The sequence below is a fragment of the Oncorhynchus clarkii genome, unplaced genomic scaffold (assembly GCF_045791955.1).
Source record: "Oncorhynchus clarkii lewisi isolate Uvic-CL-2024 unplaced genomic scaffold, UVic_Ocla_1.0 unplaced_contig_1060_pilon_pilon, whole genome shotgun sequence".
Classification (NCBI taxonomy): Eukaryota; Metazoa; Chordata; class Actinopteri; order Salmoniformes; family Salmonidae; genus Oncorhynchus; species Oncorhynchus clarkii.
In genome coordinates this window covers 1-17,636 of record NW_027259346.1, presented here as the reverse complement: position 1 = coordinate 17,636, position 17,636 = coordinate 1, and the positions used below count along the sequence as shown (strand labels likewise).

Sequence of the window (17,636 nt, the reverse complement as noted above, 5' to 3'; positions counted from 1 at the left end):
AATTTGTAGCACAGATTGTTGGATGAAATACAAACTAACCTTGCTTACTTATTTCAAAGCGAGGGCACATATTTCAGCCTTGTGGGAAAAAACGGACAAAGAGTTGAAATTCCACAAGGCAGTGACAAAAAGCTTACAGCACCTGGTATTCCCAGGCGGTCTCCCATCCAAGTACTAACCAGGCCCGACCCTGCTTAGCTTCCGAGATCGGACGAGATCAGGCGTACTCAGGCCGGTGTGGCCGTAAGCGAAAGGCAACCATTTAGATCTCAAAAAGTGGAAGAAATTGCATATACTGTAGCCATAATTTGTAGCACAGATTGTTGGATGAAATACAAACTAACCTTGCTTACTTATTTCAAAGCGAGGGCACATATTTCAGCCTTGTGGGAAAAAACGGACAAAGAGTTGAAATTCCACAAGGCAGTGACAAAAAGCTTACAGCACCTGGTATTCCCAGGCGGTCTCCCATCCAAGTACTAACCAGGCCCGACCCTGCTTAGCTTCCGAGATCGGACGAGATCAGGCGTACTCAGGCCGGTGTGGCCGTAAGCGAAAGGCAATCTCAAAAAGTGGAAGAAATTGCATATACTGTAGCCATAATTTGTAGCACAGATTGTTGGATGAAATACAAACTAACCTTGCTTACTTATTTCAAAGCGAGGGCACATATTTCAGCCTTGTGGGAAAAAACGGACAAAGAGTTGAAATTCCACAAGGCAGTGACAAAAAGCTTACAGCACCTGGTATTCCCAGGCGGTCTCCCATCCAAGTACTAACCAGGCCCGACCCTGCTTAGCTTCCGAGATCGGACGAGATCAGGCGTACTCAGGCCGGTGTGGCCGTAAGCGAAAGGCAATCTCAAAAAGTGGAAGAAATTGCATATACTGTAGCCATAATTTGTAGCACAGATTGTTGGATGAAATACAAACTAACCTTGCTTACTTATTTCAAAGCGAGGGCACATATTTCAGCCTTGTGGGAAAAAACGGACAAAGAGTTGAAATTCCACAAGGCAGTGACAAAAAGCTTACAGCACCTGGTATTCCCAGGCGGTCTCCCATCCAAGTACTAACCAGGCCCGACCCTGCTTAGCTTCCGAGATCGGACGAGATCAGGCGTACTCAGGCCGGTGTGGCCGTAAGCGAAAGGCAATCTCAAAAAGTGGAAGAAATTGCATATACTGTAGCCATAATTTGTAGCACAGATTGTTGGATGAAATACAAACTAACCTTGCTTACTTATTTCAAAGCGAGGGCACATATTTCAGCCTTGTGGGAAAAAACGGACAAAGAGTTGAAATTCCACAAGGCAGTGACAAAAAGCTTACAGCACCTGGTATTCCCAGGCGGTCTCCCATCCAAGTACTAACCAGGCCCGACCCTGCTTAGCTTCCGAGATCGGACGAGATCAGGCGTACTCAGGCCGGTGTGGCCGTAAGCGAGAAACTATCTCTTGGTGCACTATGTAAAGGTGAGCATTAACAGCTCTCAAAAAGTGGAAGAAATTGCATATACTGTAGCCATAATTTGTAGCACAGATTGTTGGATGAAATACAAACTAACCTTGCTTACTTATTTCAAAGCGAGGGCACATATTTCAGCCTTGTGGGAAAAAACGGACAAAGAGTTGAAATTCCACAAGGCAGTGACAAAAAGCTTACAGCACCTGGTATTCCCAGGCGGTCTCCCATCCAAGTACTAACCAGGCCCGACCCTGCTTAGCTTCCGAGATCGGACGAGATCAGGCGTACTCAGGCCGGTGTGGCCGTAAGCGAAAGGCAATCTCAAAAAGTGGAAGAAATTGCATATACTGTAGCCATAATTTGTAGCACAGATTGTTGGATGAAATACAAACTAACCTTGCTTACTTATTTCAAAGCGAGGGCACATATTTCAGCCTTGTGGGAAAAAACGGACAAAGAGTTGAAATTCCACAAGGCAGTGACAAAAAGCTTACAGCACCTGGTATTCCCAGGCGGTCTCCCATCCAAGTACTAACCAGGCCCGACCCTGCTTAGCTTCCGAGATCGGACGAGATCAGGCGTACTCAGGCCGGTGTGGCCGTAAGCGAAAGGCAATCTCAAAAAGTGGAAGAAATTGCATATACTGTAGCCATAATTTGTAGCACAGATTGTTGGATGAAATACAAACTAACCTTGCTTACTTATTTCAAAGCGAGGGCACATATTTCAGCCTTGTGGGAAAAAACGGACAAAGAGTTGAAATTCCACAAGGCAGTGACAAAAAGCTTACAGCACCTGGTATTCCCAGGCGGTCTCCCATCCAAGTACTAACCAGGCCCGACCCTGCTTAGCTTCCGAGATCGGACGAGATCAGGCGTACTCAGGCCGGTGTGGCCGTAAGCGAAAGGCAATCTCAAAAAGTGGATGAAATTGCATATACTGTAGCCATAATTTGTAGCACAGATTGTTGGATGAAATACAAACTAACCTTGCTTACTTATTTCAAAGCGAGGGCACATATTTCAGCCTTGTGGGAAAAAACGGACAAAGAGTTGAAATTCCACAAGGCAGTGACAAAAAGCTTACAGCACCTGGTATTCCCAGGCGGTCTCCCATCCAAGTACTAACCAGGCCCGACCCTGCTTAGCTTCCGAGATCGGACGAGATCAGGCGTACTCAGGCCGGTGTGGCCGTAAGCGAAAGGCAATCTCAAAAAGTGGAAGAAATTGCATATACTGTAGCCATAATTTGTAGCACAGATTGTTGGATGAAATACAAACTAACCTTGCTTACTTATTTCAAAGCGAGGGCACATATTTCAGCCTTGTGGGAAAAAACGGACAAAGAGTTGAAATTCCACAAGGCAGTGACAAAAAGCTTACAGCACCTGGTATTCCCAGGCGGTCTCCCATCCAAGTACTAACCAGGCCCGACCCTGCTTAGCTTCCGAGATCGGACGAGATCAGGCGTACTCAGGCCGGTGTGGCCGTAAGCGAAAGGCAATCTCAAAAAGTGGAAGAAATTGCATATACTGTAGCCATAATTTGTAGCACAGATTGTTGGATGAAATACAAACTAACCTTGCTTACTTATTTCAAAGCGAGGGCACATATTTCAGCCTTGTGGGAAAAAACGGACAAAGAGTTGAAATTCCACAAGGCAGTGACAAAAAGCTTACAGCACCTGGTATTCCCAGGCGGTCTCCCATCCAAGTACTAACCAGGCCCGACCCTGCTTAGCTTCCGAGATCGGACGAGATCAGGCGTACTCAGGCCGGTGTGGCCGTAAGCGAAAGGCATCTCAAAAAGTGGAAGAAATTGCATATACTGTAGCCATAATTTGTAGCACAGATTGTTGGATGAAATACAAACTAACCTTGCTTACTTATTTCAAAGCGAGGGCACATATTTCAGCCTTGTGGGAAAAAACGGACAAAGAGTTGAAATTCCACAAGGCAGTGACAAAAAGCTTACAGCACCTGGTATTCCCAGGCGGTCTCCCATCCAAGTACTAACCAGGCCCGACCCTGCTTAGCTTCCGAGATCGGACGAGATCAGGCGTACTCAGGCCGGTGTGGCCGTAAGCGAAAGGCAATCTCAAAAAGTGGAAGAAATTGCATATACTGTAGCCATAATTTGTAGCACAGATTGTTGGATGAAATACAAACTAACCTTGCTTACTTATTTCAAAGCGAGGGCACATATTTCAGCCTTGTGGGAAAAAACGGACAAAGAGTTGAAATTCCACAAGGCAGTGACAAAAAGCTTACAGCACCTGGTATTCCCAGGCGGTCTCCCATCCAAGTACTAACCAGGCCCGACCCTGCTTAGCTTCCGAGATCGGACGAGATCAGGCGTACTCAGGCCGGTGTGGCCGTAAGCGAAAGGCAATCTCAAAAAGTGGAAGAAATTGCATATACTGTAGCCATAATTTGTAGCACAGATTGTTGGATGAAATACAAACTAACCTTGCTTACTTATTTCAAAGCGAGGGCACATATTTCAGCCTTGTGGGAAAAAACGGACAAAGAGTTGAAATTCCACAAGGCAGTGACAAAAAGCTTACAGCACCTGGTATTCCCAGGCGGTCTCCCATCCAAGTACTAACCAGGCCCGACCCTGCTTAGCTTCCGAGATCGGACGAGATCAGGCGTACTCAGGCCGGTGTGGCCGTAAGCGAAAGGCAATCTCAAAAAGTGGAAGAAATTGCATATACTGTAGCCATAATTTGTAGCACAGATTGTTGGATGAAATACAAACTAACCTTGCTTACTTATTTCAAAGCGAGGGCACATATTTCAGCCTTGTGGGAAAAAACGGACAAAGAGTTGAAATTCCACAAGGCAGTGACAAAAAGCTTACAGCACCTGGTATTCCCAGGCGGTCTCCCATCCAAGTACTAACCAGGCCCGACCCTGCTTAGCTTCCGAGATCGGACGAGATCAGGCGTACTCAGGCCGGTGTGGCCGTAAGCGAAAGGCAATCTCAAAAAGTGGATGAAATTGCATATACTGTAGCCATAATTTGTAGCACAGATTGTTGGATGAAATACAAACTAACCTTGCTTACTTATTTCAAAGCGAGGGCACATATTTCAGCCTTGTGGGAAAAAACGGACAAAGAGTTGAAATTCCACAAGGCAGTGACAAAAAGCTTACAGCACCTGGTATTCCCAGGCGGTCTCCCATCCAAGTACTAACCAGGCCCGACCCTGCTTAGCTTCCGAGATCGGACGAGATCAGGCGTACTCAGGCCGGTGTGGCCGTAAGCGAAAGGCAATCTCAAAAAGTGGATGAAATTGCATATACTGTAGCCATAATTTGTAGCACAGATTGTTGGATGAAATACAAACTAACCTTGCTTACTTATTTCAAAGCGAGGGCACATATTTCAGCCTTGTGGGAAAAAACGGACAAAGAGTTGAAATTCCACAAGGCAGTGACAAAAAGCTTACAGCACCTGGTATTCCCAGGCGGTCTCCCATCCAAGTACTAACCAGGCCCGACCCTGCTTAGCTTCCGAGATCGGACGAGATCAGGCGTACTCAGGCCGGTGTGGCCGTAAGCGAAAGGCAATCTCAAAAAGTGGAAGAAATTGCATATACTGTAGCCATAATTTGTAGCACAGATTGTTGGATGAAATACAAACTAACCTTGCTTACTTATTTCAAAGCGAGGGCACATATTTCAGCCTTGTGGGAAAAAACGGACAAAGAGTTGAAATTCCACAAGGCAGTGACAAAAAGCTTACAGCACCTGGTATTCCCAGGCGGTCTCCCATCCAAGTACTAACCAGGCCCGACCCTGCTTAGCTTCCGAGATCGGACGAGATCAGGCGTACTCAGGCCGGTGTGGCCGTAAGCGAAAGGCAATCTCAAAAAGTGGATGAAATTGCATATACTGTAGCCATAATTTGTAGCACAGATTGTTGGATGAAATACAAACTAACCTTGCTTACTTATTTCAAAGCGAGGGCACATATTTCAGCCTTGTGGGAAAAAACGGACAAAGAGTTGAAATTCCACAAGGCAGTGACAAAAAGCTTACAGCACCTGGTATTCCCAGGCGGTCTCCCATCCAAGTACTAACCAGGCCCGACCCTGCTTAGCTTCCGAGATCGGACGAGATCAGGCGTACTCAGGCCGGTGTGGCCGTGCGAGAAACCGTAAGCAAAGAATTAGGTTGCATTTTCACCATTTAGATCATCTTTGTGGCCGTAAGCAAAAAAGTGGAAGAAATTGCATATACTGTAGCCATAATTTGTAGCACAGATTGTTGGATGAAATACAAACTAACCTTGCTTACTTATTTCAAAGCGAGGGCACATATTTCAGCCTTGTGGGAAAAAACGGACAAAGAGTTGAAATTCCACAAGGCAGTGACAAAAAGCTTACAGCACCTGGTATTCCCAGGCGGTCTCCCATCCAAGTACTAACCAGGCCCGACCCTGCTTAGCTTCCGAGATCGGACGAGATCAGGCGTACTCAGGCCGGTGTGGCCGTAAGCGAAAGGCAATCTCAAAAAGTGGAAGAAATTGCATATACTGTAGCCATAATTTGTAGCACAGATTGTTGGATGAAATACAAACTAACCTTGCTTACTTATTTCAAAGCGAGGGCACATATTTCAGCCTTGTGGGAAAAAACGGACAAAGAGTTGAAATTCCACAAGGCAGTGACAAAAAGCTTACAGCACCTGGTATTCCCAGGCGGTCTCCCATCCAAGTACTAACCAGGCCCGACCCTGCTTAGCTTCCGAGATCGGACGAGATCAGGCGTACTCAGGCCGGTGTGGCCGTAAGCGAAAGGCAATCTCAAAAAGTGGAAGAAATTGCATATACTGTAGCCATAATTTGTAGCACAGATTGTTGGATGAAATACAAACTAACCTTGCTTACTTATTTCAAAGCGAGGGCACATATTTCAGCCTTGTGGGAAAAAACGGACAAAGAGTTGAAATTCCACAAGGCAGTGACAAAAAGCTTACAGCACCTGGTATTCCCAGGCGGTCTCCCATCCAAGTACTAACCAGGCCCGACCCTGCTTAGCTTCCGAGATCGGACGAGATCAGGCGTACTCAGGCCGGTGTGGCCGTAAGCGAAAGGCAATCTCAAAAAGTGGAAGAAATTGCATATACTGTAGCCATAATTTGTAGCACAGATTGTTGGATGAAATACAAACTAACCTTGCTTACTTATTTCAAAGCGAGGGCACATATTTCAGCCTTGTGGGAAAAAACGGACAAAGAGTTGAAATTCCACAAGGCAGTGACAAAAAGCTTACAGCACCTGGTATTCCCAGGCGGTCTCCCATCCAAGTACTAACCAGGCCCGACCCTGCTTAGCTTCCGAGATCGGACGAGATCAGGCGTACTCAGGCCGGTGTGGCCGTAAGCGAAAGGCAATCTCAAAAAGTGGAAGAAATTGCATATACTGTAGCCATAATTTGTAGCACAGATTGTTGGATGAAATACAAACTAACCTTGCTTACTTATTTCAAAGCGAGGGCACATATTTCAGCCTTGTGGGAAAAAACGGACAAAGAGTTGAAATTCCACAAGGCAGTGACAAAAAGCTTACAGCACCTGGTATTCCCAGGCGGTCTCCCATCCAAGTACTAACCAGGCCCGACCCTGCTTAGCTTCCGAGATCGGACGAGATCAGGCGTACTCAGGCCGGTGTGGCCGTAAGCGAAAGGCAATCTCAAAAAGTGGAAGAAATTGCATATACTGTAGCCATAATTTGTAGCACAGATTGTTGGATGAAATACAAACTAACCTTGCTTACTTATTTCAAAGCGAGGGCACATATTTCAGCCTTGTGGGAAAAAACGGACAAAGAGTTGAAATTCCACAAGGCAGTGACAAAAAGCTTACAGCACCTGGTATTCCCAGGCGGTCTCCCATCCAAGTACTAACCAGGCCCGACCCTGCTTAGCTTCCGAGATCGGACGAGATCAGGCGTACTCAGGCCGGTGTGGCCGTAAGCGAAAGGCAATCTCAAAAAGTGGAAGAAATTGCATATACTGTAGCCATAATTTGTAGCACAGATTGTTGGATGAAATACAAACTAACCTTGCTTACTTATTTCAAAGCGAGGGCACATATTTCAGCCTTGTGGGAAAAAACGGACAAAGAGTTGAAATTCCACAAGGCAGTGACAAAAAGCTTACAGCACCTGGTATTCCCAGGCGGTCTCCCATCCAAGTACTAACCAGGCCCGACCCTGCTTAGCTTCCGAGATCGGACGAGATCAGGCGTACTCAGGCCGGTGTGGCCGTAAGCGAAAGGCAATCTCAAAAAGTGGAAGAAATTGCATATACTGTAGCCATAATTTGTAGCACAGATTGTTGGATGAAATACAAACTAACCTTGCTTACTTATTTCAAAGCGAGGGCACATATTTCAGCCTTGTGGGAAAAAACGGACAAAGAGTTGAAATTCCACAAGGCAGTGACAAAAAGCTTACAGCACCTGGTATTCCCAGGCGGTCTCCCATCCAAGTACTAACCAGGCCCGACCCTGCTTAGCTTCCGAGATCGGACGAGATCAGGCGTACTCAGGCCGGTGTGGCACGTAAGCGAAAGGCAATCTCAAAAAGTGGAAGAAATTGCATATACTGTAGCCATAATTTGTAGCACAGATTGTTGGATGAAATACAAACTAACCTTGCTTACTTATTTCAAAGCGAGGGCACATATTTCAGCCTTGTGGGAAAAAACGGACAAAGAGTTGAAATTCCACAAGGCAGTGACAAAAAGCTTACAGCACCTGGTATTCCCAGGCGGTCTCCCATCCAAGTACTAACCAGGCCCGACCCTGCTTAGCTTCCGAGATCGGACGAGATCAGGCGTACTCAGGCCGGTGTGGCCGTAAGCGAAAGGCAATCTCAAAAAGTGGAAGAAATTGCATATACTGTAGCCATAATTTGTAGCACAGATTGTTGGATGAAATACAAACTAACCTTGCTTACTTATTTCAAAGCGAGGGCACATATTTCAGCCTTGTGGGAAAAAACGGACAAAGAGTTGAAATTCCACAAGGCAGTGACAAAAAGCTTACAGCACCTGGTATTCCCAGGCGGTCTCCCATCCAAGTACTAACCAGGCCCGACCCTGCTTAGCTTCCGAGATCGGACGAGATCAGGCGTACTCAGGCCGGTGTGGCCGTAAGCGAAAGGCAATCTCGTCAGTCTCAAAAAGTGGAAGAAATTGCATATACTGTAGCCATAATTTGTAGCACAGATTGTTGGATGAAATACAAACTAACCTTGCTTACTTATTTCAAAGCGAGGGCACATATTTCAGCCTTGTGGGAAAAAACGGACAAAGAGTTGAAATTCCACAAGGCAGTGACAAAAAGCTTACAGCACCTGGTATTCCCAGGCGGTCTCCCATCCAAGTACTAACCAGGCCCGACCCTGCTTAGCTTCCGAGATCGGACGAGATCAGGCGTACTCAGGCCGGTGTGGCCGTAAGCGAAAGGCAATCTCAAAAAGTGGAAGAAATTGCATATACTGTAGCCATAATTTGTAGCACAGATTGTTGGATGAAATACAAACTAACCTTGCTTACTTATTTCAAAGCGAGGGCACATATTTCAGCCTTGTGGGAAAAAACGGACAAAGAGTTGAAATTCCACAAGGCAGTGACAAAAAGCTTACAGCACCTGGTATTCCCAGGCGGTCTCCCATCCAAGTACTAACCAGGCCCGACCCTGCTTAGCTTCCGAGATCGGACGAGATCAGGCGTACTCAGGCCGGTGTGGCCGTAAGCGAAAGGCAATCTCAAAAAGTGGAAGAAATTGCATATACTGTAGCCATAATTTGTAGCACAGATTGTTGGATGAAATACAAACTAACCTTGCTTACTTATTTCAAAGCGAGGGCACATATTTCAGCCTTGTGGGAAAAAACGGACAAAGAGTTGAAATTCCACAAGGCAGTGACAAAAAGCTTACAGCACCTGGTATTCCCAGGCGGTCTCCCATCCAAGTACTAACCAGGCCCGACCCTGCTTAGCTTCCGAGATCGGACGAGATCAGGCGTACTCAGGCCGGTGTGGCCGTAAGCGAAAGGCAATCTCAAAAAGTGGAAGAAATTGCATATACTGTAGCCATAATTTGTAGCACAGATTGTTGGATGAAATACAAACTAACCTTGCTTACTTATTTCAAAGCGAGGGCACATATTTCAGCCTTGTGGGAAAAAACGGACAAAGAGTTGAAATTCCACAAGGCAGTGACAAAAAGCTTACAGCACCTGGTATTCCCAGGCGGTCTCCCATCCAAGTACTAACCAGGCCCGACCCTGCTTAGCTTCCGAGATCGGACGAGATCAGGCGTACTCAGGCCGGTGTGGCCGTAAGCGAAAGGCAATCTCAAAAAGTGGAAGAAATTGCATATACTGTAGCCATAATTTGTAGCACAGATTGTTGGATGAAATACAAACTAACCTTGCTTACTTATTTCAAAGCGAGGGCACATATTTCAGCCTTGTGGGAAAAAACGGACAAAGAGTTGAAATTCCACAAGGCAGTGACAAAAAGCTTACAGCACCTGGTATTCCCAGGCGGTCTCCCATCCAAGTACTAACCAGGCCCGACCCTGCTTAGCTTCCGAGATCGGACGAGATCAGGCGTACTCAGGCCGGTGTGGCCGTAAGCGAAAGGCAATCTCAAAAAGTGGAAGAAATTGCATATACTGTAGCCATAATTTGTAGCACAGATTGTTGGATGAAATACAAACTAACCTTGCTTACTTATTTCAAAGCGAGGGCACATATTTCAGCCTTGTGGGAAAAAACGGACAAAGAGTTGAAATTCCACAAGGCAGTGACAAAAAGCTTACAGCACCTGGTATTCCCAGGCGGTCTCCCATCCAAGTACTAACCAGGCCCGACCCTGCTTAGCTTCCGAGATCGGACGAGATCAGGCGTACTCAGGCCGGTGTGGCCGTAAGCGAAAGGCAATCTCAAAAAGTGGAAGAAATTGCATATACTGTAGCCATAATTTGTAGCACAGATTGTTGGATGAAATACAAACTAACCTTGCTTACTTATTTCAAAGCGAGGGCACATATTTCAGCCTTGTGGGAAAAAACGGACAAAGAGTTGAAATTCCACAAGGCAGTGACAAAAAGCTTACAGCACCTGGTATTCCCAGGCGGTCTCCCATCCAAGTACTAACCAGGCCCGACCCTGCTTAGCTTCCGAGATCGGACGAGATCAGGCGTACTCAGGCCGGTGTGGCCGTAAGCGAAAGGCAATCTCAAAAAGTGGAAGAAATTGCATATACTGTAGCCATAATTTGTAGCACAGATTGTTGGATGAAATACAAACTAACCTTGCTTACTTATTTCAAAGCGAGGGCACATATTTCAGCCTTGTGGGAAAAAACGGACAAAGAGTTGAAATTCCACAAGGCAGTGACAAAAAGCTTACAGCACCTGGTATTCCCAGGCGGTCTCCCATCCAAGTACTAACCAGGCCCGACCCTGCTTAGCTTCCGAGATCGGACGAGATCAGGCGTACTCAGGCCGGTGTGGCCGTAAGCGAAAGGCAATCTCAAAAAGTGGAAGAAATTGCATATACTGTAGCCATAATTTGTAGCACAGATTGTTGGATGAAATACAAACTAACCTTGCTTACTTATTTCAAAGCGAGGGCACATATTTCAGCCTTGTGGGAAAAAACGGACAAAGAGTTGAAATTCCACAAGGCAGTGACAAAAAGCTTACAGCACCTGGTATTCCCAGGCGGTCTCCCATCCAAGTACTAACCAGGCCCGACCCTGCTTAGCTTCCGAGATCGGACGAGATCAGGCGTACTCAGGCCGGTGTGGCCGTAAGCGAAAGGCAATCTCAAAAAGTGGAAGAAATTGCATATACTGTAGCCATAATTTGTAGCACAGATTGTTGGATGAAATACAAACTAACCTTGCTTACTTATTTCAAAGCGAGGGCACATATTTCAGCCTTGTGGGAAAAAACGGACAAAGAGTTGAAATTCCACAAGGCAGTGACAAAAAGCTTACAGCACCTGGTATTCCCAGGCGGTCTCCCATCCAAGTACTAACCAGGCCCGACCCTGCTTAGCTTCCGAGATCGGACGAGATCAGGCGTACTCAGGCCGGTGTGGCCGTAAGCGAAAGGCAATCTCAAAAAGCATGGAAGAAATTGCATATACTGTAGCCATAATTTGTAGCACAGATTGTTGGATGAAATACAAACTAACCTTGCTTACTTATTTCAAAGCGAGGGCACATATTTCAGCCTTGTGGGAAAAAACGGACAAAGAGTTGAAATTCCACAAGGCAGTGACAAAAAGCTTACAGCACCTGGTATTCCCAGGCGGTCTCCCATCCAAGTACTAACCAGGCCCGACCCTGCTTAGCTTCCGAGATCGGACGAGATCAGGCGTACTCAGGCCGGTGTGGCCGTAAGCGAAAGGCAATCTCAAAAAGTGGAAGAAATTGCATATACTGTAGCCATAATTTGTAGCACAGATTGTTGGATGAAATACAAACTAACCTTGCTTACTTATTTCAAAGCGAGGGCACATATTTCAGCCTTGTGGGAAAAAACGGACAAAGAGTTGAAATTCCACAAGGCAGTGACAAAAAGCTTACAGCACCTGGTATTCCCAGGCGGTCTCCCATCCAAGTACTAACCAGGCCCGACCCTGCTTAGCTTCCGAGATCGGACGAGATCAGGCGTACTCAGGCCGGTGTGGCCGTAAGCGAAAGGCAATCTCAAAAAGTGGAAGAAATTGCATATACTGTAGCCATAATTTGTAGCACAGATTGTTGGATGAAATACAAACTAACCTTGCTTACTTATTTCAAAGCGAGGGCACATATTTCAGCCTTGTGGGAAAAAACGGACAAAGAGTTGAAATTCCACAAGGCAGTGACAAAAAGCTTACAGCACCTGGTATTCCCAGGCGGTCTCCCATCCAAGTACTAACCAGGCCCGACCCTGCTTAGCTTCCGAGATCGGACGAGATCAGGCGTACTCAGGCCGGTGTGGCCGTAAGCGAAAGGCAATCTCAAAAAGTGGAAGAAATTGCATATACTGTAGCCATAATTTGTAGCACAGATTGTTGGATGAAATACAAACTAACCTTGCTTACTTATTTCAAAGCGAGGGCACATATTTCAGCCTTGTGGGAAAAAACGGACAAAGAGTTGAAATTCCACAAGGCAGTGACAAAAAGCTTACAGCACCTGGTATTCCCAGGCGGTCTCCCATCCAAGTACTAACCAGGCCCGACCCTGCTTAGCTTCCGAGATCGGACGAGATCAGGCGTACTCAGGCCGGTGTGGCCGTAAGCGAAAGGCAATCTCAAAAAGTGGAAGAAATTGCATATACTGTAGCCATAATTTGTAGCACAGATTGTTGGATGAAATACAAACTAACCTTGCTTACTTATTTCAAAGCGAGGGCACATATTTCAGCCTTGTGGGAAAAAACGGACAAAGAGTTGAAATTCCACAAGGCAGTGACAAAAAGCTTACAGCACCTGGTATTCCCAGGCGGTCTCCCATCCAAGTACTAACCAGGCCCGACCCTGCTTAGCTTCCGAGATCGGACGAGATCAGGCGTACTCAGGCCGGTGTGGCCGTAAGCGAAAGGCAATCTCAAAAAGTGGAAGAAATTGCATATACTGTAGCCATAATTTGTAGCACAGATTGTTGGATGAAATACAAACTAACCTTGCTTACTTATTTCAAAGCGAGGGCACATATTTCAGCCTTGTGGGAAAAAACGGACAAAGAGTTGAAATTCCACAAGGCAGTGACAAAAAGCTTACAGCACCTGGTATTCCCAGGCGGTCTCCCATCCAAGTACTAACCAGGCCCGACCCTGCTTAGCTTCCGAGATCGGACGAGATCAGGCGTACTCAGGCCGGTGTGGCCGTAAGCGAAAGGCAATCTCAAAAAGTGGAAGAAATTGCATATACTGTAGCCATAATTTGTAGCACAGATTGTTGGATGAAATACAAACTAACCTTGCTTACTTATTTCAAAGCGAGGGCACATATTTCAGCCTTGTGGGAAAAAACGGACAAAGAGTTGAAATTCCACAAGGCAGTGACAAAAAGCTTACAGCACCTGGTATTCCCAGGCGGTCTCCCATCCAAGTACTAACCAGGCCCGACCCTGCTTAGCTTCCGAGATCGGACGAGATCAGGCGTACTCAGGCCGGTGTGGCCGTAAGCGAAAGGCAATCTCAAAAAGTGGAAGAAATTGCATATACTGTAGCCATAATTTGTAGCACAGATTGTTGGATGAAATACAAACTAACCTTGCTTACTTATTTCAAAGCGAGGGCACATATTTCAGCCTTGTGGGAAAAAACGGACAAAGAGTTGAAATTCCACAAGGCAGTGACAAAAAGCTTACAGCACCTGGTATTCCCAGGCGGTCTCCCATCCAAGTACTAACCAGGCCCGACCCTGCTTAGCTTCCGAGATCGGACGAGATCAGGCGTACTCAGGCCGGTGTGGCCGTAAGCGAAAGGCAATCTCAAAAAGTGGAAGAAATTGCATATACTGTAGCCATAATTTGTAGCACAGATTGTTGGATGAAATACAAACTAACCTTGCTTACTTATTTCAAAGCGAGGGCACATATTTCAGCCTTGTGGGAAAAAACGGACAAAGAGTTGAAATTCCACAAGGCAGTGACAAAAAGCTTACAGCACCTGGTATTCCCAGGCGGTCTCCCATCCAAGTACTAACCAGGCCCGACCCTGCTTAGCTTCCGAGATCGGACGAGATCAGGCGTACTCAGGCCGGTGTGGCCGTAAGCGAAAGGCAATCTCAAAAAGTGGAAGAAATTGCATATACTGTAGCCATAATTTGTAGCACAGATTGTTGGATGAAATACAAACTAACCTTGCTTACTTATTTCAAAGCGAGGGCACATATTTCAGCCTTGTGGGAAAAAACGGACAAAGAGTTGAAATTCCACAAGGCAGTGACAAAAAGCTTACAGCACCTGGTATTCCCAGGCGGTCTCCCATCCAAGTACTAACCAGGCCCGACCCTGCTTAGCTTCCGAGATCGGACGAGATCAGGCGTACTCAGGCCGGTGTGGCCGTAAGCGAAAGGCAATCTCAAAAAGTGGAAGAAATTGCATATACTGTAGCCATAATTTGTAGCACAGATTGTTGGATGAAATACAAACTAACCTTGCTTACTTATTTCAAAGCGAGGGCACATATTTCAGCCTTGTGGGAAAAAACGGACAAAGAGTTGAAATTCCACAAGGCAGTGACAAAAAGCTTACAGCACCTGGTATTCCCAGGCGGTCTCCCATCCAAGTACTAACCAGGCCCGACCCTGCTTAGCTTCCGAGATCGGACGAGATCAGGCGTACTCAGGCCGGTGTGGCCGTAAGCGAAAGGCAATCTCAAAAAGTGGAAGAAATTGCATATACTGTAGCCATAATTTGTAGCACAGATTGTTGGATGAAATACAAACTAACCTTGCTTACTTATTTCAAAGCGAGGGCACATATTTCAGCCTTGTGGGAAAAAACGGACAAAGAGTTGAAATTCCACAAGGCAGTGACAAAAAGCTTACAGCACCTGGTATTCCCAGGCGGTCTCCCATCCAAGTACTAACCAGGCCCGACCCTGCTTAGCTTCCGAGATCGGACGAGATCAGGCGTACTCAGGCCGGTGTGGCCGTAAGCGAAAGGCAATCTCAAAAAGTGGAAGAAATTGCATATACTGTAGCCATAATTTGTAGCACAGATTGTTGGATGAAATACAAACTAACTTGCTTACTTATTTCAAAGCGAGGGCACATATTTCAGCCTTGTGGGAAAAAACGGACAAAGAGTTGAAATTCCACAAGGCAGTGACAAAAAGCTTACAGCACCTGGTATTCCCAGGCGGTCTCCCATCCAAGTACTAACCAGGCCCGACCCTGCTTAGCTTCCGAGATCGGACGAGATCAGGCGTACTCAGGCCGGTGTGGCCGTAAGCGAAAGGCAATCTCAAAAAGTGGAAGAAATTGCATATACTGTAGCCATAATTTGTAGCACAGATTGTTGGATGAAATACAAACTAACCTTGCTTACTTATTTCAAAGCGAGGGCACATATTTCAGCCTTGTGGGAAAAAACGGACAAAGAGTTGAAATTCCACAAGGCAGTGACAAAAAGCTTACAGCACCTGGTATTCCCAGGCGGTCTCCCATCCAAGTACTAACCAGGCCCGACCCTGCTTAGCTTCCGAGATCGGACGAGATCAGGCGTACTCAGGCCGGTGTGGCCGTAAGCGAAAGGCAATCTCAAAAAGCTGGAAGAAATTGCATATACTGTAGCCATAATTTGTAGCACAGATTGTTGGATGAAATACAAACTAAGCTTGCTTACTTATTTCAAAGCGAGGGCACATATTTCAGCCTTGTGGGAAAAAACGGACAAAGAGTTGAAATTCCACAAGGCAGTGACAAAAAGCTTACAGCACCTGGTATTCCCAGGCGGTCTCCCATCCAAGTACTAACCAGGCCCGACCCTGCTTAGCTTCCGAGATCGGACGAGATCAGGCGTACTCAGGCCGGTGTGGCCGTAAGCGAAAGGCAATCTCAAAAAGTGGAAGAAATTGCATATACTGTAGCCATAATTTGTAGCACAGATTGTTGGATGAAATACAAACTAACCTTGCTTACTTATTTCAAAGCGAGGGCACATATTTCAGCCTTGTGGGAAAAAACGGACAAAGAGTTGAAATTCCACAAGGCAGTGACAAAAAGCTTACAGCACCTGGTATTCCCAGGCGGTCTCCCATCCAAGTACTAACCAGGCCCGACCCTGCTTAGCTTCCGAGATCGGACGAGATCAGGCGTACTCAGGCCGGTGTGGCCGTAAGCGAAAGGCAATCTCAAAAAGCGGAAGAAATTGCATATACTGTAGCCATAATTTGTAGCACAGATTGTTGGATGAAATACAAACTAAGCTTGCTTACTTATTTCAAAGCGAGGGCACATATTTCAGCCTTGTGGGAAAAAACGGACAAAGAGTTGAAATTCCACAAGGCAGTGACAAAAAGCTTACAGCACCTGGTATTCCCAGGCGGTCTCCCATCCAAGTACTAACCAGGCCCGACCCTGCTTAGCTTCCGAGATCGGACGAGATCAGGCGTACTCAGGCCGGTGTGGCCGTAAGCGAAAGGCAATCTCAAAAAGCGGAAGAAATTGCATATACTGTAGCCATAATTTGTAGCACAGATTGTTGGATGAAATACAAACTAAGCTTGCTTACTTATTTCAAAGCGAGGGCACATATTTCAGCCTTGTGGGAAAAAACGGACAAAGAGTTGAAATTCCACAAGGCAGTGACAAAAAGCTTACAGCACCTGGTATTCCCAGGCGGTCTCCCATCCAAGTACTAACCAGGCCCGACCCTGCTTAGCTTCCGAGATCGGACGAGATCAGGCGTACTCAGGCCGGTGTGGCCGTAAGCGAAAGGCAATCTCAAAAAGTGGAAGAAATTGCATATACTGTAGCCATAATTTGTAGCACAGATTGTTGGATGAAATACAAACTAAGCTTGCTTACTTATTTCAAAGCGAGGGCACATATTTCAGCCTTGTGGGAAAAAACGGACAAAGAGTTGAAATTCCACAAGGCAGTGACAAAAAGCTTACAGCACCTGGTATTCCCAGGCGGTCTCCCATCCAAGTACTAACCAGGCCCGACCCTGCTTAGCTTCCGAGATCGGACGAGATCAGGCGTACTCAGGCCGGTGTGGCCGTAAGCGAAAGGCAATCTCAAAAAGCGGAAGAAATTGCATATACTGTAGCCATAATTTGTAGCACAGATTGTTGGATGAAATACAAACTAAGCTTGCTTACTTATTTCAAAGCGAGGGCACATATTTCAGCCTTGTGGGAAAAAACGGACAAAGAGTTGAAATTCCACAAGGCAGTGACAAAAAGCTTACAGCACCTGGTATTCCCAGGCGGTCTCCCATCCAAGTACTAACCAGGCCCGACCCTGCTTAGCTTCCGAGATCGGACGAGATCAGGCGTACTCAGGCCGGTGTGGCCGTAAGCGAAAGGCAATCTCAAAAAGCGGAAGAAATTGCATATACTGTAGCCATAATTTGTAGCACAGATTGTTGGATGAAATACAAACTAAGCTTGCTTACTTATTTCAAAGCGAGG

At 46.2% G+C, this 17,636-nt stretch overlaps 57 non-coding genes and 2 pseudogenes across 57 annotated transcripts; all 59 read right to left on the bottom strand.

The window, feature by feature from the left end:
• Nucleotides 1-130: 130 nt before the first annotated feature.
• On the bottom strand, nt 131-249 carry LOC139399986 (5S ribosomal RNA). Its single transcript, XR_011632314.1, has one exon. It is a non-coding gene; the product is annotated as a 5S ribosomal RNA (ribosomal RNA).
• A 186-nt stretch (nt 250-435) lies between these two features.
• Nucleotides 436-554, bottom strand: LOC139399985 (5S ribosomal RNA). The gene has a single exon (XR_011632313.1). It is a non-coding gene; the product is annotated as a 5S ribosomal RNA (ribosomal RNA).
• A 177-nt stretch (nt 555-731) lies between these two features.
• Nucleotides 732-850, bottom strand: LOC139399983 (5S ribosomal RNA). Its single transcript, XR_011632311.1, has one exon. It is a non-coding gene; the product is annotated as a 5S ribosomal RNA (ribosomal RNA).
• Nucleotides 851-1,027: 177 nt separating this feature from the next.
• LOC139399982 (5S ribosomal RNA) lies at nt 1,028-1,146 on the bottom strand. Its single transcript, XR_011632310.1, has one exon. It is a non-coding gene; the product is annotated as a 5S ribosomal RNA (ribosomal RNA).
• A 177-nt stretch (nt 1,147-1,323) lies between these two features.
• Nucleotides 1,324-1,442, bottom strand: LOC139399981 (5S ribosomal RNA). The gene has a single exon (XR_011632309.1). It is a non-coding gene; the product is annotated as a 5S ribosomal RNA (ribosomal RNA).
• Nucleotides 1,443-1,656: 214 nt separating this feature from the next.
• On the bottom strand, nt 1,657-1,775 carry LOC139399980 (5S ribosomal RNA). Its single transcript, XR_011632308.1, has one exon. It is a non-coding gene; the product is annotated as a 5S ribosomal RNA (ribosomal RNA).
• Nucleotides 1,776-1,952: 177 nt separating this feature from the next.
• Nucleotides 1,953-2,071, bottom strand: LOC139399979 (5S ribosomal RNA). Its single transcript, XR_011632307.1, has one exon. It is a non-coding gene; the product is annotated as a 5S ribosomal RNA (ribosomal RNA).
• Nucleotides 2,072-2,248: 177 nt separating this feature from the next.
• Nucleotides 2,249-2,367, bottom strand: LOC139400093 (5S ribosomal RNA). The gene has a single exon (XR_011632415.1). It is a non-coding gene; the product is annotated as a 5S ribosomal RNA (ribosomal RNA).
• Nucleotides 2,368-2,544: 177 nt separating this feature from the next.
• LOC139400092 (5S ribosomal RNA) lies at nt 2,545-2,663 on the bottom strand. The gene has a single exon (XR_011632414.1). It is a non-coding gene; the product is annotated as a 5S ribosomal RNA (ribosomal RNA).
• A 177-nt stretch (nt 2,664-2,840) lies between these two features.
• Nucleotides 2,841-2,959, bottom strand: LOC139400090 (5S ribosomal RNA). The gene has a single exon (XR_011632413.1). It is a non-coding gene; the product is annotated as a 5S ribosomal RNA (ribosomal RNA).
• Nucleotides 2,960-3,136: 177 nt separating this feature from the next.
• LOC139400089 (5S ribosomal RNA) lies at nt 3,137-3,255 on the bottom strand. Its single transcript, XR_011632412.1, has one exon. It is a non-coding gene; the product is annotated as a 5S ribosomal RNA (ribosomal RNA).
• Nucleotides 3,256-3,431: 176 nt separating this feature from the next.
• On the bottom strand, nt 3,432-3,550 carry LOC139400088 (5S ribosomal RNA). The gene has a single exon (XR_011632411.1). It is a non-coding gene; the product is annotated as a 5S ribosomal RNA (ribosomal RNA).
• A 177-nt stretch (nt 3,551-3,727) lies between these two features.
• On the bottom strand, nt 3,728-3,846 carry LOC139400086 (5S ribosomal RNA). The gene has a single exon (XR_011632409.1). It is a non-coding gene; the product is annotated as a 5S ribosomal RNA (ribosomal RNA).
• Nucleotides 3,847-4,023: 177 nt separating this feature from the next.
• LOC139400085 (5S ribosomal RNA) lies at nt 4,024-4,142 on the bottom strand. The gene has a single exon (XR_011632408.1). It is a non-coding gene; the product is annotated as a 5S ribosomal RNA (ribosomal RNA).
• Nucleotides 4,143-4,319: 177 nt separating this feature from the next.
• On the bottom strand, nt 4,320-4,438 carry LOC139400084 (5S ribosomal RNA). Its single transcript, XR_011632407.1, has one exon. It is a non-coding gene; the product is annotated as a 5S ribosomal RNA (ribosomal RNA).
• Nucleotides 4,439-4,615: 177 nt separating this feature from the next.
• LOC139400083 (5S ribosomal RNA) lies at nt 4,616-4,734 on the bottom strand. The gene has a single exon (XR_011632406.1). It is a non-coding gene; the product is annotated as a 5S ribosomal RNA (ribosomal RNA).
• A 177-nt stretch (nt 4,735-4,911) lies between these two features.
• LOC139400082 (5S ribosomal RNA) lies at nt 4,912-5,030 on the bottom strand. Its single transcript, XR_011632405.1, has one exon. It is a non-coding gene; the product is annotated as a 5S ribosomal RNA (ribosomal RNA).
• Nucleotides 5,031-5,207: 177 nt separating this feature from the next.
• Nucleotides 5,208-5,326, bottom strand: LOC139400081 (5S ribosomal RNA). The gene has a single exon (XR_011632404.1). It is a non-coding gene; the product is annotated as a 5S ribosomal RNA (ribosomal RNA).
• A 177-nt stretch (nt 5,327-5,503) lies between these two features.
• On the bottom strand, nt 5,504-5,622 carry LOC139400047 (5S ribosomal RNA; annotated as a pseudogene).
• Nucleotides 5,623-5,850: 228 nt separating this feature from the next.
• Nucleotides 5,851-5,969, bottom strand: LOC139400080 (5S ribosomal RNA). Its single transcript, XR_011632403.1, has one exon. It is a non-coding gene; the product is annotated as a 5S ribosomal RNA (ribosomal RNA).
• Nucleotides 5,970-6,146: 177 nt separating this feature from the next.
• On the bottom strand, nt 6,147-6,265 carry LOC139400079 (5S ribosomal RNA). The gene has a single exon (XR_011632402.1). It is a non-coding gene; the product is annotated as a 5S ribosomal RNA (ribosomal RNA).
• Nucleotides 6,266-6,442: 177 nt separating this feature from the next.
• LOC139400078 (5S ribosomal RNA) lies at nt 6,443-6,561 on the bottom strand. The gene has a single exon (XR_011632401.1). It is a non-coding gene; the product is annotated as a 5S ribosomal RNA (ribosomal RNA).
• Nucleotides 6,562-6,738: 177 nt separating this feature from the next.
• Nucleotides 6,739-6,857, bottom strand: LOC139400077 (5S ribosomal RNA). The gene has a single exon (XR_011632400.1). It is a non-coding gene; the product is annotated as a 5S ribosomal RNA (ribosomal RNA).
• A 177-nt stretch (nt 6,858-7,034) lies between these two features.
• On the bottom strand, nt 7,035-7,153 carry LOC139400074 (5S ribosomal RNA). The gene has a single exon (XR_011632398.1). It is a non-coding gene; the product is annotated as a 5S ribosomal RNA (ribosomal RNA).
• A 177-nt stretch (nt 7,154-7,330) lies between these two features.
• On the bottom strand, nt 7,331-7,449 carry LOC139400073 (5S ribosomal RNA). The gene has a single exon (XR_011632397.1). It is a non-coding gene; the product is annotated as a 5S ribosomal RNA (ribosomal RNA).
• A 177-nt stretch (nt 7,450-7,626) lies between these two features.
• On the bottom strand, nt 7,627-7,745 carry LOC139400072 (5S ribosomal RNA). Its single transcript, XR_011632396.1, has one exon. It is a non-coding gene; the product is annotated as a 5S ribosomal RNA (ribosomal RNA).
• A 177-nt stretch (nt 7,746-7,922) lies between these two features.
• LOC139400046 (5S ribosomal RNA) lies at nt 7,923-8,042 on the bottom strand (annotated as a pseudogene).
• A 177-nt stretch (nt 8,043-8,219) lies between these two features.
• Nucleotides 8,220-8,338, bottom strand: LOC139400071 (5S ribosomal RNA). Its single transcript, XR_011632395.1, has one exon. It is a non-coding gene; the product is annotated as a 5S ribosomal RNA (ribosomal RNA).
• A 177-nt stretch (nt 8,339-8,515) lies between these two features.
• LOC139400070 (5S ribosomal RNA) lies at nt 8,516-8,634 on the bottom strand. Its single transcript, XR_011632394.1, has one exon. It is a non-coding gene; the product is annotated as a 5S ribosomal RNA (ribosomal RNA).
• A 186-nt stretch (nt 8,635-8,820) lies between these two features.
• On the bottom strand, nt 8,821-8,939 carry LOC139400069 (5S ribosomal RNA). Its single transcript, XR_011632393.1, has one exon. It is a non-coding gene; the product is annotated as a 5S ribosomal RNA (ribosomal RNA).
• Nucleotides 8,940-9,116: 177 nt separating this feature from the next.
• LOC139400068 (5S ribosomal RNA) lies at nt 9,117-9,235 on the bottom strand. The gene has a single exon (XR_011632392.1). It is a non-coding gene; the product is annotated as a 5S ribosomal RNA (ribosomal RNA).
• Nucleotides 9,236-9,412: 177 nt separating this feature from the next.
• LOC139400067 (5S ribosomal RNA) lies at nt 9,413-9,531 on the bottom strand. The gene has a single exon (XR_011632391.1). It is a non-coding gene; the product is annotated as a 5S ribosomal RNA (ribosomal RNA).
• A 177-nt stretch (nt 9,532-9,708) lies between these two features.
• Nucleotides 9,709-9,827, bottom strand: LOC139400066 (5S ribosomal RNA). The gene has a single exon (XR_011632390.1). It is a non-coding gene; the product is annotated as a 5S ribosomal RNA (ribosomal RNA).
• Nucleotides 9,828-10,004: 177 nt separating this feature from the next.
• LOC139400065 (5S ribosomal RNA) lies at nt 10,005-10,123 on the bottom strand. The gene has a single exon (XR_011632389.1). It is a non-coding gene; the product is annotated as a 5S ribosomal RNA (ribosomal RNA).
• A 177-nt stretch (nt 10,124-10,300) lies between these two features.
• LOC139400063 (5S ribosomal RNA) lies at nt 10,301-10,419 on the bottom strand. Its single transcript, XR_011632387.1, has one exon. It is a non-coding gene; the product is annotated as a 5S ribosomal RNA (ribosomal RNA).
• A 177-nt stretch (nt 10,420-10,596) lies between these two features.
• On the bottom strand, nt 10,597-10,715 carry LOC139400062 (5S ribosomal RNA). Its single transcript, XR_011632386.1, has one exon. It is a non-coding gene; the product is annotated as a 5S ribosomal RNA (ribosomal RNA).
• A 177-nt stretch (nt 10,716-10,892) lies between these two features.
• On the bottom strand, nt 10,893-11,011 carry LOC139400061 (5S ribosomal RNA). The gene has a single exon (XR_011632385.1). It is a non-coding gene; the product is annotated as a 5S ribosomal RNA (ribosomal RNA).
• A 177-nt stretch (nt 11,012-11,188) lies between these two features.
• Nucleotides 11,189-11,307, bottom strand: LOC139400060 (5S ribosomal RNA). The gene has a single exon (XR_011632384.1). It is a non-coding gene; the product is annotated as a 5S ribosomal RNA (ribosomal RNA).
• Nucleotides 11,308-11,484: 177 nt separating this feature from the next.
• LOC139400059 (5S ribosomal RNA) lies at nt 11,485-11,603 on the bottom strand. Its single transcript, XR_011632383.1, has one exon. It is a non-coding gene; the product is annotated as a 5S ribosomal RNA (ribosomal RNA).
• Nucleotides 11,604-11,782: 179 nt separating this feature from the next.
• Nucleotides 11,783-11,901, bottom strand: LOC139400058 (5S ribosomal RNA). Its single transcript, XR_011632382.1, has one exon. It is a non-coding gene; the product is annotated as a 5S ribosomal RNA (ribosomal RNA).
• Nucleotides 11,902-12,078: 177 nt separating this feature from the next.
• Nucleotides 12,079-12,197, bottom strand: LOC139400057 (5S ribosomal RNA). The gene has a single exon (XR_011632381.1). It is a non-coding gene; the product is annotated as a 5S ribosomal RNA (ribosomal RNA).
• A 177-nt stretch (nt 12,198-12,374) lies between these two features.
• LOC139400056 (5S ribosomal RNA) lies at nt 12,375-12,493 on the bottom strand. The gene has a single exon (XR_011632380.1). It is a non-coding gene; the product is annotated as a 5S ribosomal RNA (ribosomal RNA).
• Nucleotides 12,494-12,670: 177 nt separating this feature from the next.
• Nucleotides 12,671-12,789, bottom strand: LOC139400055 (5S ribosomal RNA). Its single transcript, XR_011632379.1, has one exon. It is a non-coding gene; the product is annotated as a 5S ribosomal RNA (ribosomal RNA).
• A 177-nt stretch (nt 12,790-12,966) lies between these two features.
• LOC139400054 (5S ribosomal RNA) lies at nt 12,967-13,085 on the bottom strand. The gene has a single exon (XR_011632378.1). It is a non-coding gene; the product is annotated as a 5S ribosomal RNA (ribosomal RNA).
• A 177-nt stretch (nt 13,086-13,262) lies between these two features.
• Nucleotides 13,263-13,381, bottom strand: LOC139400052 (5S ribosomal RNA). Its single transcript, XR_011632376.1, has one exon. It is a non-coding gene; the product is annotated as a 5S ribosomal RNA (ribosomal RNA).
• Nucleotides 13,382-13,558: 177 nt separating this feature from the next.
• On the bottom strand, nt 13,559-13,677 carry LOC139400051 (5S ribosomal RNA). The gene has a single exon (XR_011632375.1). It is a non-coding gene; the product is annotated as a 5S ribosomal RNA (ribosomal RNA).
• A 177-nt stretch (nt 13,678-13,854) lies between these two features.
• LOC139400050 (5S ribosomal RNA) lies at nt 13,855-13,973 on the bottom strand. The gene has a single exon (XR_011632374.1). It is a non-coding gene; the product is annotated as a 5S ribosomal RNA (ribosomal RNA).
• Nucleotides 13,974-14,150: 177 nt separating this feature from the next.
• LOC139400048 (5S ribosomal RNA) lies at nt 14,151-14,269 on the bottom strand. The gene has a single exon (XR_011632373.1). It is a non-coding gene; the product is annotated as a 5S ribosomal RNA (ribosomal RNA).
• Nucleotides 14,270-14,446: 177 nt separating this feature from the next.
• Nucleotides 14,447-14,565, bottom strand: LOC139400040 (5S ribosomal RNA). Its single transcript, XR_011632367.1, has one exon. It is a non-coding gene; the product is annotated as a 5S ribosomal RNA (ribosomal RNA).
• A 177-nt stretch (nt 14,566-14,742) lies between these two features.
• LOC139400028 (5S ribosomal RNA) lies at nt 14,743-14,861 on the bottom strand. Its single transcript, XR_011632356.1, has one exon. It is a non-coding gene; the product is annotated as a 5S ribosomal RNA (ribosomal RNA).
• Nucleotides 14,862-15,038: 177 nt separating this feature from the next.
• Nucleotides 15,039-15,157, bottom strand: LOC139400017 (5S ribosomal RNA). The gene has a single exon (XR_011632345.1). It is a non-coding gene; the product is annotated as a 5S ribosomal RNA (ribosomal RNA).
• Nucleotides 15,158-15,333: 176 nt separating this feature from the next.
• On the bottom strand, nt 15,334-15,452 carry LOC139400006 (5S ribosomal RNA). Its single transcript, XR_011632334.1, has one exon. It is a non-coding gene; the product is annotated as a 5S ribosomal RNA (ribosomal RNA).
• A 177-nt stretch (nt 15,453-15,629) lies between these two features.
• Nucleotides 15,630-15,748, bottom strand: LOC139399995 (5S ribosomal RNA). The gene has a single exon (XR_011632323.1). It is a non-coding gene; the product is annotated as a 5S ribosomal RNA (ribosomal RNA).
• Nucleotides 15,749-15,926: 178 nt separating this feature from the next.
• On the bottom strand, nt 15,927-16,045 carry LOC139399984 (5S ribosomal RNA). Its single transcript, XR_011632312.1, has one exon. It is a non-coding gene; the product is annotated as a 5S ribosomal RNA (ribosomal RNA).
• A 177-nt stretch (nt 16,046-16,222) lies between these two features.
• LOC139400087 (5S ribosomal RNA) lies at nt 16,223-16,341 on the bottom strand. Its single transcript, XR_011632410.1, has one exon. It is a non-coding gene; the product is annotated as a 5S ribosomal RNA (ribosomal RNA).
• A 177-nt stretch (nt 16,342-16,518) lies between these two features.
• LOC139400076 (5S ribosomal RNA) lies at nt 16,519-16,637 on the bottom strand. The gene has a single exon (XR_011632399.1). It is a non-coding gene; the product is annotated as a 5S ribosomal RNA (ribosomal RNA).
• A 177-nt stretch (nt 16,638-16,814) lies between these two features.
• On the bottom strand, nt 16,815-16,933 carry LOC139400064 (5S ribosomal RNA). The gene has a single exon (XR_011632388.1). It is a non-coding gene; the product is annotated as a 5S ribosomal RNA (ribosomal RNA).
• A 177-nt stretch (nt 16,934-17,110) lies between these two features.
• Nucleotides 17,111-17,229, bottom strand: LOC139400053 (5S ribosomal RNA). Its single transcript, XR_011632377.1, has one exon. It is a non-coding gene; the product is annotated as a 5S ribosomal RNA (ribosomal RNA).
• A 177-nt stretch (nt 17,230-17,406) lies between these two features.
• On the bottom strand, nt 17,407-17,525 carry LOC139399978 (5S ribosomal RNA). Its single transcript, XR_011632306.1, has one exon. It is a non-coding gene; the product is annotated as a 5S ribosomal RNA (ribosomal RNA).
• Between the last annotated feature and the right edge of the window lie 111 nt (nt 17,526-17,636).